The sequence below is a fragment of the Microcaecilia unicolor genome, chromosome 2 (assembly GCF_901765095.1).
Source record: "Microcaecilia unicolor chromosome 2, aMicUni1.1, whole genome shotgun sequence".
NCBI lineage: Eukaryota > Metazoa > Chordata > Amphibia > Gymnophiona > Siphonopidae > Microcaecilia > Microcaecilia unicolor.
Window position 1 is genome coordinate 336,271,786 of NC_044032.1, and position 12,363 is coordinate 336,284,148.

General features: G+C 42.4%; 1 protein-coding gene across 1 annotated transcript in view; it reads right to left on the reverse strand.

Moving 5' to 3' along the window:
• LOC115462049 (zinc finger protein 431-like) overlaps positions 1–12,363 on the reverse strand; it is a 116,244-nt gene that overhangs the window by 89,839 nt on the left and 14,042 nt on the right. The gene's annotated exons all lie outside the window — the stretch shown is intronic.

A 12,363-nucleotide genomic window follows, 5' to 3' on the forward strand; every position in this document is an offset into this window, starting at 1 on the left:
AGATAAAGCAGGTGAAAACAGTTAAGCCTTTATCTTTTTTCAAAAAAATTAAATAATGCTACAGATACCACAACTTCAAGAGTAAACTGTTCCAGAGTTGTGCACATCATAGTGAAAACACACACTGTCTCATGGAAGTTTTAGATACCACAACACTGCTGCGAAAAACAAAGAGTTCTAGAAGGAAGACATTTAAGTAGTGTGTGATATTTTACAGGTTGCCAATGCAACTACATCAGAGCAGGAGAACTATGCATTAACCCCCAGATTCTATATATGGAGCGGAACTTAATTGAGCAATGAGCCAATTAGCACCAATAACTGGGAGCTAACAATCAGTGGTGCTAATTGGCAATAATTTGGATTTATGTGCGCATCTTGCTAAGCGCTATTCTATAAGGATGCACGCGTAAATCCTTTAGCATGTAACTGAAAAGGGGGCGTGGCCATGGGAGCAGCACAGGCAGGTCAGGGGCGTTTACTTAAGATGTGCCTGGTATTATAGAATTCGGGAGATCCATGCAATTTACACCCCCACCCAACTGAGCACCATTTATAGACTAGTGGTTAGCGCTCATTTTTTTCGGCACCAATTTTTAGAATTTAGCCTTAAACGGGCAACTCTATAATCTAGGTGCCACATATGTAAATATCTAGAATACTAGCATTTTGGCGTGTATGTGTGCACATACCTGCATAACTGCTAGCAAATACCAACTTACATAGCATGTATTTGCAAGGGGGCACACACAGTGACAGAGCATGGGCAAGACATGGGCAGGGCTCCCATTTAAGCAAATAACCTATAGAAAACCATGAGTCCTACACATCTCTGCCTCACTTAGATGCCTGTACTTACACCAACTCTATGACTGGTAACACTGAGTACCTAAATGTTAGGAGTGCTGATATCAGGTTAAGCCAGTATTCTATAAGAGAACCTAATCGCTTAAATGCTGTTACGGAATAGGATTGCACTGCACATTCTTGGGGAACCTAAATGGAGACACCAAGCTGTAGAATTGCCTCCAAAATGTCCACATCCAGAAATCAGATATGCTGCAGTATTCTACGCAACTTGCAAAAGCCTAAGCACTGTATCAGGCAAACTTAAATATAAAATATTACAATAATCAAATGAAGATAAAATCAACAATTCAGTCAGCATACAAATATCACCTGACATACTGAAGACAAAGCAGCAAACAAAGTTAAAAAGAATTACATAACAAAACCTGAGGGCAAAATCTGATTCTGAACTGGAATAGGTTGAAGAAAGGAGGGTAAAGACAAAAATCCAGAGAAGAGTACAACTGATCAGTATGTGCCAACATCATCTCAGTCTTTTCCAAATTCATTGTTAGGTATTCTGAGCACACCACTGAAATCTCACTAAAATGCTAAACTATCTCTGACTGATGAGAGTCAAGAAAATTAGAAAAAGTGCAACTGATAATATAGTACATAAGTATATAAGTATTGCCATACTGGGAAGACAAAAGGTCCATCAAGCCCAGCATCCTGTTTCCAACAGTGGCCAATCCAGGTCACATCTACCTGGCAAGATCCCAAAAAAGTACAAAACATTTTATACTGCTTATCCAGAAATTGTGGATTTTTCCCCTAGTCTATCTAATAATGGTCTATGGACTTTTCCTTTAGGAAGGCGTCCTAACCTTTTTAAACTCTGCTACGCTAACCGCCTTTACCACATTTTCTGGCAAAGAATTCCAGAGTTTAATTACACATTGAGTGAAGAAAAATCTTCTCCGATTTGTTTTAAATTTACTACATTGTAGCTTCATCGCATGCCCCCTAGTCCTACTATTTTTAGAAAGCGTAAACAGACGCTTCATATCTACCGGTTCAACTCCACTCATTATTTTATAGACCTCTATCATATCTCCCCCTCAGCCGCCTTTTCTTCAAGCTGAAGAGCCCTAGCCGCTTTAGCCTTTCCTCATAGGGAAGTCGTCCCATCCCCTTTATCATTTTCATCGCCCTTCTCTGCACCTTTTCTAATTCCACTATATCTTTCTTGAGATGCGGCGAGCAGAATTGAACATAATATTCGAGGTGTGGTCGCACCATGGAGCGATATAACGGCATTATAACATCCTCACACCTGTTTTCCACTCCTTTCCTAATAATACCCAACATTCTATTTGCTTTCTTAGCCACAGCAGCACACTGAGCAGAAGGTTTCAACGTATCATCGACGACGACACCTAGATCCCTTTCTTAGTCCGTGACTCCTAACGTGGAACCTTGCATTACGTAGCTATATTTCGGGCTCCTCTTTCCCACATGCATCACTTTGCACTTGCTCACATTAAACGTCATCTGCCATTTACTACTACTACTTAACATTTCTAGAGCGCTACTAGGGTTACGCAGCTCTGTACAATTCAGAAAATGCTACCCTAGAGAATCCGGATTTGAGCTTTCTACCTAAGAGCCTAAATTTGGCTTCCAGAAACTCTCTCCCACATTTTCCTATGTCATAAGTACATAAGTAGTGCCATACTGGGAAAGACCAAGGTCCATCTAGCCCAGCATCCTGTCACCGACAGTGGCCAATCCAGGTCAAGGGCACCTGGCACGCTCCCCAAACGTAAAAACATTCCAGACAAGTTATACCTAAAAATGCGGAATTTTTCCAAGTCCATTTAATAGCGGTCTATGGACTTGTCCTTTAGGAACCTATCTAACCCCTTTTTAAACTCCGTCAAGCTAACCGCCCGTACCACGTTCTCCGGAAACGAATTCCAGAGTTTAATTACACGTTGGGTGAAGAAAAATTTTCTCCGATTCGTTTTAAATTTACCACACTGTAGCTTCAACTCATGCCCTCTAGTCCTAGTATTTTTGGATAGCGTGAACAGTCGCTTCACATCCACCCGATCCATTCCACTCATTATTTTATACACTTCTATCATATCTCCCCTCAGCCGTCTCTTCTCCAAGCTGAAAAGCCCTAGCCTTCTCAGCCTCTCTTCATAGGAAAGTCGTCCCATCCCCACTATCATTTTCGTCGCCCTTCGCTGTACCTTTTCCAATTCTACTATATCTTTTTTGAGATACAGAGACCAGTACTGAACACAATACTCCAGGTGCGGTCGCACCATGGAGCGATACAACAGCATTATAACATCCGCACACCTGGACTCCATACCCTTCCTAATAACACCCAACATTCTATTCGCTTTCCTAGCCGCAGCAGCACACTGAGCAGAAGGTTTCAGCGTATCATCGACGACGACACCCAGATCACTTTCTTGATCCGTAACTCCTAACGCGGAACCTTGCAAGACGTAGCTATAATTCGGGTTCCTCTTACCCACATGCATCACTTTGCACTTGTCAACATTGAACTTCATCTGCCACTTGCACGCCCATTCTCCCAGTCTCGCAAGGTCCTCCTGTAATCGTTCACATTCCTCCTGCGACTTGACGACCCTGAATAATTTTGTGTCATCGGCGAATTTAATTACCTCACTAGTTATTCCCATCTCTAGGTCATTTATAAATACATTAAAAAGCAACGGACCCAGCACAGACCCCTGCGGGACCCCACTAACTACCCTCCTCCACTGAGAATACTGGCCACGCAATCCTACTCTCTGCTTCCTATCTTTCAACCAGTTCTTAATCCATAATAATACCCTACCTCCGATTCCATGACTCTGCAATTTCTTCAGACAGCTGGCTCCTCCCCAACACTATCTAAAATCCTATCTAGGTGACACATGAGGTCTGCAACCTTCGCACCAGGCAGGCAAGTCACCAGGCAATCCTCACGTCCACCAGCCACCCAGCTATCTATATGCCTAATGATCGAATAACCAACTACAACAACTGTCCTAACCTTTCCCTCCCAGGCAGCACTTGGAGACATATCCTCAACTCCATCGCTCCCGAATTATTCAACCACCATGTCCAAAGGAGTGGAGGAGTGAGTTAGAGGCATATGCTGAAACGGAGGACGTTTACAGCAGAACCCGAATCGGCGGAACCACTCCTAAACACATCAAGAGAAATCACCTTGAAGTTTTTAGCTTCCGTAGAGGTTACATTGAATGCCATCTGGAAGGCGCTTCGGGACCTGACGGCGGTAGTAAATAACTTTGTTTCAGATATAATCTTATTGGAGAGTTACATGGACAATTTGACTGAACCCTTTGAGAGTGAAAAATTGATATAACATAGTAACATAGTAGATGACGGCAGAAAAAGACCTGCACGGTCCATCCAGTCTGCCCAACAAGATAAACTCATATGTGCTACTTTTTGTGTATACCCTACCTTGATTTGTACCTGTCCTCTTCAGGGCACAGACCGTACAAGTCTGCCCAGCACTATCCCCGCCTCCCAACCACCAGCCCCGCCTCCCACCACCAGCTCTGGCACAGACCGTATAAGTCTGCCCAGCATTTTCGCCGCCTCCCAACCACCAGCCCCGGCACAGACCGTATACGTCTGCCCAGCACTATCCCTGCCTCCCAACCACCAGCCCCGCCTCCCACCACTGGCTCTGCCACCCAATCTCGGCTAAGCTCCTGATGATCCATTCCATCTGAACAGGATTCCTTTATGTTTATCCCACGCATGTTTGAATTCCATTACCATTTTCATTTCCACCACCTCCCGCAGGAGGGCATTCCAAGCATCCACTACTCTCTCTCTGTGAAGAAATACTTCCTGACATTTTTCTTGAGTCTGCCCCCTTCAATCTCATTTCATGTCCTCTCGTTCTACCGCCTTCCCCTCTCCGGAAAAGGTTCGTTTGCGGATTAATACCTTTCAAATATTTGAACGTCTGTATCATATCACCCCTGTTTTTCCTTTCCTCCAGGGTATACATGTTCAGGTCAACAAGTCTCTCCTCATACGTCTTGTAACGCAAATCCCATACCATTTTCGTAGCTTTTCTTTGCACCATTTCCATTTTTTTAACATCCTTTGCAAGATATGGCCTCCAAAACTGAACACAATCCTCCAGGTGGGGCCTCACCAACATCTTATACAGGCGTATTAAAACCTCTTTTCTTCTGCTGGTCACACCTCTCTCTATACAGCCTAGCAATCTTCTAGCTATGGCCACCGCCTTGTCACACTGTTTCGTCGCCTTCAGGTCCTCAGATACTATCACCCCAAGATCCCTCTCCCCATCCGTACCTATCAGACTCTCCCCGCCTAACAGATACATCTCCCTTGGATTTCTACTCCCTAAATGCATCACTTTGCATTTCTTCGCATTGAATTTTAATTGCCAAACCATTCTTCTAGCTTCCACAGATCTTTTTTCATGTTTTTCACTCCCTCCGGGGTGTCTACTCTGTTGCAAATCTTGGTGTCATCCGCAAAAAGGCAAACTTTACCTTGTAACCGTTCGGCAATGTCACTCACAAATATATTGAATAGAATCGGCCCCAGCACCGATCCCTGAGGCACTCCACTACTCACCTTTCCCTCCTCCGAGTGAACTCCATTTACCACCACCCTCTGGCATCTGCCCGTTAACCAGTTCCTAATCCAGTTCACTACTTCGGGTCCTATCTTTAGCCTGTCTAGTTTATTCAAGAGCCTCCTGTGGGGAACCGTGTCAAAAGCTTTGCTGAAATCTAAGTAGATTACGTCCATAGCACGTCCTTGATTTAATTCTCCGGTCACCCAAAGAATTCAATGAGATTCGTTTGGCACGATTTCCCTTTGGTGAAACCATGTTGTCTCGGATCTTGCAACTTATTTGCTTCTAGGAAATTCACTATCCTTTCCGTCAGCATCGCTTCCATTACTTTTCCAATAATCGAAGTGAGGCTTACCGGCCTGTAATTTCCGGCTTCTTTCCTACCACCACTTTTGTGAAGAGGGACCACCTTCGCCGTTCTCCAATCCCACGGAACCTGTCCCGTCTCCAAGGATTTATTAAACAAATCTTTTAGAGGACCCGCCAGAACCTCTCTGAGCTCCCTCAATATCCTGGGGTGGATCCCGTCTGGTCCCACTGCTTTGTCCACCTTTAGATTTTTAAGTTGTTCATACACACTCTCTTCTGTGAACGGTGCTATATCCACTCCATTCTCACATGTACTTTTGCCAGTCCATCGCAGTCCTGCTCCTGGATTTTCTTCTGTGAAAACAAAACAAAAGTATCTATTTAGCAAACTAGCTTTTTCTTCATCATTATCTACATAGCGGTTCACAGCATCTTTCAGTCTCACAATTCCCTTTTTTGTCTTCCTCCTTTCACTAATATACCTGAAGAAATTTTTGTCACCCCTCCTTACATTTCTAGCCATTTGTTCTTCCGCATGCGCTTTCACCAGACGTGTCTCTCTCTTGGCTTCTTTCAGTTTCATCCGGTATTCCTCCCCATTTTTCTCTTCTTGAGTTTTTCTGTATTTAATAAATGAAGTTCTACACAAGCTAGAAGTGGTTATGATCCTAAAAATGATAATGGACCAGAAACTTTGAATGATAAGGTGGATGTTATTGTGGATGATTAATGTCAAGATTATTGTTTTTCCCAGAGTTCCAGGTATGACTCCTAAAGTTTTCCTCAGAAATATTTCCTTAATTATTACTTCGAAAGGAGTAAAGCCTGTGAAAACTGGGATTGCTTTAATCAGTGGGATTTGAATTAGAGACTTAAGTATATGTATTGTTAAATAATTTCTGGTTTTTAAAAGAGAGAGAATGTAATCAGATGTATTATTTCTAACTAAAATCTGGACAATAAGTATGTTCTCAATGAAATGAATTGACTATACACCGTATTTGGTCTTGAAGAAGCCAACCAGATGATCAATGTGGAATAATGAATTAGATGAGTAATATCTGGGGATAATCAGGTTAATATCATGTTTTCTTTTTTCTGTTTACTGTTTAATTGATCTCCTTGTCTTATCTCACTCTCCCTATTTTTCTTCACTTTGTGGTCTAAGAGAAAGATTGTATATAATCTTGGGCAAATTGCGCATGGTTCCTGCGAAGCCCCTACGTTTCAATCTACACTGGCTACCTGTGAGACAACCAATCGCATTCAAGATCTGCACTTTGACACATAAAATAATCTACAGATTAGCTCCGGAATACATGATTCCTCTAATAGATCTCCCACCTAGAAATGCCATCACAACAGCACGCACCTTTTTACAACTACATTACCCATCTTGCAGGGGTGTTAAATACAAGCTTCTTTTTGCCTCTACTTTCCACTACTCCAGCCCGAAGACTTGGAATGCTCTTCCCCTGTACCTAAAATCGCAAGCTGACCACCATCTTTTCAAAAAGCTGCTGAAAAGGTACCTTTTTGAAAAAGTGTATTCCATCAGTAATTCTGCTGTTTAGCCATCCTAATTGCTGCTAGCGTTTTATCCTTATTCTACTATAAAATTCACGTGTTGTATCTTTTAACTTTTGTAATTCATGGAAGCCATATTGTGCCTGCATTTGTGGGAAAATGTGGAGTAGAAATGAACCATAAATAAATAAATAATCCATAAATCTAGTTGGGATTGTTTTCTTCTTATCTTGTATTAATGTGCAGTCATCTCTGTATTACTGTTTGCAAGTGACCCTTGTAAAATGAAAAATTATAAATGATTTAATAATAATAAAAAATATATATATGCTAAATAGCACCAGTCCCAGTACTGATCCCTGCGGCACTCCACCTTCCTCCATTGAGAGAAATGACCATTTAACCCTACCCTCTGTTTTCTGTCCAATAACCAATTCCTCTTTAATTTTCTCAGGAATGTCTCATGAGGAACTTTATCAAAAGCTTTCTGAAAATCTAGATACACTACATCAACCAGCTCACCTTTATCTGCATGTTTATTCACGCTTTCAAAGAAATGAAGCAAACTGGTGAGGCAAGACTTTCCTTGGCTGATCCCATGCTGGCTCTGTCCCATTAAACCATATTTGTACACGTGTTCCATACTTTTATTCTTTATAATACTTACCACTATTTTGCCCAGCACTGAAGTCAGGCTTACTGGTCTGTAATTTCCCGGACCACCCCTAGAACCCTTTTTAAAAATTGGTGTCACATTGGCCACCCTCAAATCTTCAGGTACTACGGGCGATTTTAACAACAGGATACACATTACTAACAGCAGATCAGCAATTTCATGCTTGAGTTCTTTGAGTACCCTTGGATTTATGCCATCCGGTTCAGGTGACTTACTACTCTTTAATTTGTCAATTTGGCTCAGTACATCTTCCAGGTTCACCAAAATTTCTTTCAGTTCCTCCACATCATCACCCTTGAAAACCATTTCCGGTACAGGCAGATCTCTTACATCTTCTTCCATAAAGACAGAAGCAAAGAATTCATTCAGTTTCTCTGCTATGGCCTTGTCTTCCCTGAGTGCCTCTTTTGCTCCTTCGTGATCTAATGGTCCCATGGATTCCCTCGCAGGCTTTCTGCTTCTGATGTACCTGAAAAAGTTGTTATTGTGAGTTTTATCCTCTGTGACAAGTTTCTCTACATATTCTCTTTTAGCCTTCTTTATTTATGCTTGGCATCTGACTTGCCAGTGCTCATGTTGCTTCTTAATTTCTTCATTTGGATGCTTTTTCCATTCTTTGAAAAGACAATCTTTTGGTTGTAATGGCCTCTTTTACTTCACCTTTTAACCATGCTGGCTGTCGTTTTCTCTTCTTTCCACCTTTGCAAATATGTGGAATACATCTGGTCTGGGCTTCCAAGATGGTATTTTTTAATAAAGTCCATGCCTGATTTAATGTCCTAACCTTTGCAGCCAATCCTTTTAGTTTCTTTTTAACCATTTTTCTCATTTTATTATAGCTGCCATTTCGAAAATTAAATGCAGCTACAGTAGATTTCCTGTGCAGGTTTACCCCAGATAGTAGCTCAAACTTGACCATGTTATGATCGCTGTTTCCCAGGAAACCCAACACCGCCACCTCTCACACTATGCCATGCATGCCACCAAGGACCAGATCCAAAATGGATCCCCCTTTCGTTGGTTCCTGGACCAATTGCTCCAAGAAGCAGTCGTTTATTACATCTAGAAATATTTTCTCCCTGGCACTCCCTGATGTAACATTTATCCAGTCATTATTGGGGTAACTGAAATCACCCATTATTACAGGGTTGCCCAATTTGCCAGCTTTCCTAATCTCTGTAAACATTTCTTCATCTGTCTGTTCGTTCTGTCCTGGTGGACGGTAGTACAACCCTACAAGAATGCTTCCCTTCATACATGGAATTTCTATCCGTAATGATTCCACGCTGCTGTTTCATGTGGAATGTTTATTTGACTCAATTCCCTCTTTAACATACAGCGCAACCCACCCCTCCTCCAATTTGATCCTGTCTATCATTGTGATACAATTTGTACTCTGTTAACACAATGTCCCTCTTTCCACCAAGTCTCTGAGATGCCTATTATATCTACCTCATCATTTAGTGCTATGTACTCTTAACTCTTCCATCTTATTTTTTTAGGCTTCTAGCATTTGTGTACAGGCATCTCAAATTGTGTTTTTTCCTTTGATCTATTAGCTGTTTAGAAGTTGAAGGGGATAATGTGCATCCTTTTATCCTGCTCTCTGATTAAGCACACCAGGCTTACTTTCAGTTATTCCCTCAGTTGATGAGAAACCATATGTGTGTACTCAGTGCAAAGAGCTCCTGGTTCTCAAAGAATGAGTCTGATTTGTTGAGGCTAGAGTAGCAGTTTTGGAAGCACTGAAGCAGAAATAGCGATATATAGAGAAGAACAATAGGGACTCAGTACAGAAGTCCCATTTCTAGTCTGGCAGCCTCTGTGCTGTCTTGGAGGACAGGTCACCTAACAGGAAAGCATTAGTTTGATGAAGCAGGAAGTGATCCTTTAGCCAGGATCTACCCACCAAAGGATGTAATATCCTCTCACACAGAGGATGTGTCTCCAAGGAAGGAAAGTATAAGAATGATGTGAAGGCAGCAGACCTTACACAGCACGTAGATAAGGTTTTACATAGTGCTGGAGAGAAGCCAGCTGCCTTGATACATGTGGGTACCAAAAACATAAGAAAGTGTGAGAGGGAGGTTCTGGAAGTCAAATTTAGACTCTTAGAAAGGTGAAATCCAGAAGCTCAGGATACCATTCTCAAAAATGCTCCCTGTTCCACATACAGAATCCAAGAGGTAACCAGAGCTCCACAGTTTCAATGCATGGATGAGACAATGTTACAGAGAAGAGGATTTAGATTTGTTACGAACTGGACAACATTGTAGGGAAGGGGAAGCATAAAAGATGTGCTCCAACTTAACCAGGGTAGAACCAGGATGCTGGCACTAATGTTTTAAAAGGAGATACAGCAGCCTTTAAACTAGAACCTGAGGGAAAGTTGGCAGTCGCTCAGGAGCAGATGGATTGGGGTTTGGTATCTTTGAAAGATACTATCATAACAGGGAAGTAAAGGTATACCAATTACAACAAAGGCAGAAACAGGCCAGTTGCTATTAAGGGAAGACTCCTAACTATACCTGTCAATTACTAAGCAAACTGTAAATGCAAACAAAAAACACACTTTGAAATGTCTGTATACAAATCCTAGAAGCCTGAAAAATAAAGTGGGAGAGTTAGAATTTAAATGAAAAGTCGATATAATAGGCATCTCAGAGATATGTGGAAGGAGAATAACCACTGGAACACTGTGATATCAGGGTACAAATTATATCACAATGATAGAGTGGATCAAATTGGAGGGTGGTAGTACTATGGGGCTCATTTTCAAAGCAAGTAGACTTAGAAAGTTCCGTAGGTTACCATTGAGCTCATTTTCAAAAGAGAAAAACGTCCAAAAAGTACCATAAAGCACCATTTGGAAGGATTTCTTCTCAAAACATCCAAATCAGTATTTTCAAAACCTGTTTTGCAGACGTCTATCTATGCATTTTGTTTGCAGTGCATCCAAATCATAAGGGGGTGTTTCAAAGGTGGAATTAGGGTGGGCTTACGGCATGCCTAACACTTGGGACGTTTTACAGCCATAATGGAACAAAATGAAAACATCTCGGGTGAAAACTTCAACATTTTGGTCTAGATCTGTTTTCAGAACAAGTAAAAGGCCAGATGACCACTGGAGGGAATCAGGGATGACCCCCCCCCCCCCCCTCACTCCCCCAGTGATCACTGACTCCCTCCCATTGTATGCAGAGTCTGGCATCTTGGGGGTTCAGTTTAATTTTTGTCTAAATAGAAAGTTTATTATTACTTATTCTATAGTGGATTAGGGTGTATCTGTGTTTGTGAAAAAGACATGGCTTTCAGTTGGCATTGACTGTGCAGGATCGATGATCTGTACTATTCTGTCTGGTTTCGTTTTACAATAGGTGAATTGATGTTCTAGTGCTCACTGTAGTGTTTAAGATGCTTTCCTTTTCCTTGTGTGACTCGTAGAAATGTCTGCTTATGGTATGGTAGAATTGCTCTATAGGTCCTGAGTGTTTTGTATTCTCGGCATGCCTAGTACTGGATTTTGGAGGGGGGTGTTAAAAAATGACCAGCCCCGGGTGTCAACTACCCTAGGTACGCCACTGCAGATGTCATATTGAAAATATCCCTCCACATAACTTTGTAAGTCTGCTTTGAAAATACATCTCTATCAGGCTTATTTTCGAAAGAGAAAGGCGCCCATCTTTAGACACAAATCGCAAGATGGGCATCCTTCTCACAGGGTCGCCCAAATTGGCATAATCGAAAGCCGATTTTGGGCGTCCTCAACTGCTTCCTATCGCGGGGACAACCAAAGTTCACGGGGGCATGTCAGAAGCATAGTGAAGGCGGGACTGGGGCATGCTTAATACATGGGCGTCCTCAGCCGATAATGGAAAAAAGGGCGTCCCTGACGAGCACATGGCCGACTTTACTTGGTCCATTTTTTCTTGCGACCAAGCCTCAAAAAGGTGCCTGAACTGACCAGATGACCACCAGAGGGAATTGGGGATGACCTCCCCTTTCTCCCCCAGTGGTCACTAACCCCCTCCCACCCTCAAAAAAAAAAAACTCTTTACAATATTTTTTGCCAGCCTCAAATGTCATACTCAGCTCCCTGACAGTAGTATGTAGGTCGCTGGAGCAGTTTTAATGGGTGCAGTGCACTTCAGACAGGCGGACTCAGGCCCATCCCCCCCCCTACCTGTTACACCTGTGGTGGTAAATGTGAGCCCTTCAAAACCCACCACAAACCCACTGTACCCACATCTAGTTGCCCCCCTTCATCCGTAAGGGCTATGGTAGTGGTGTACATGTAAACCCCTCCCCCTGCTCTGAAGAGCTTGGTCTTCAGCTAGTAGGTGACACAGACCTCCCTTTACCTGTAGTCGTGCCAAAGGAG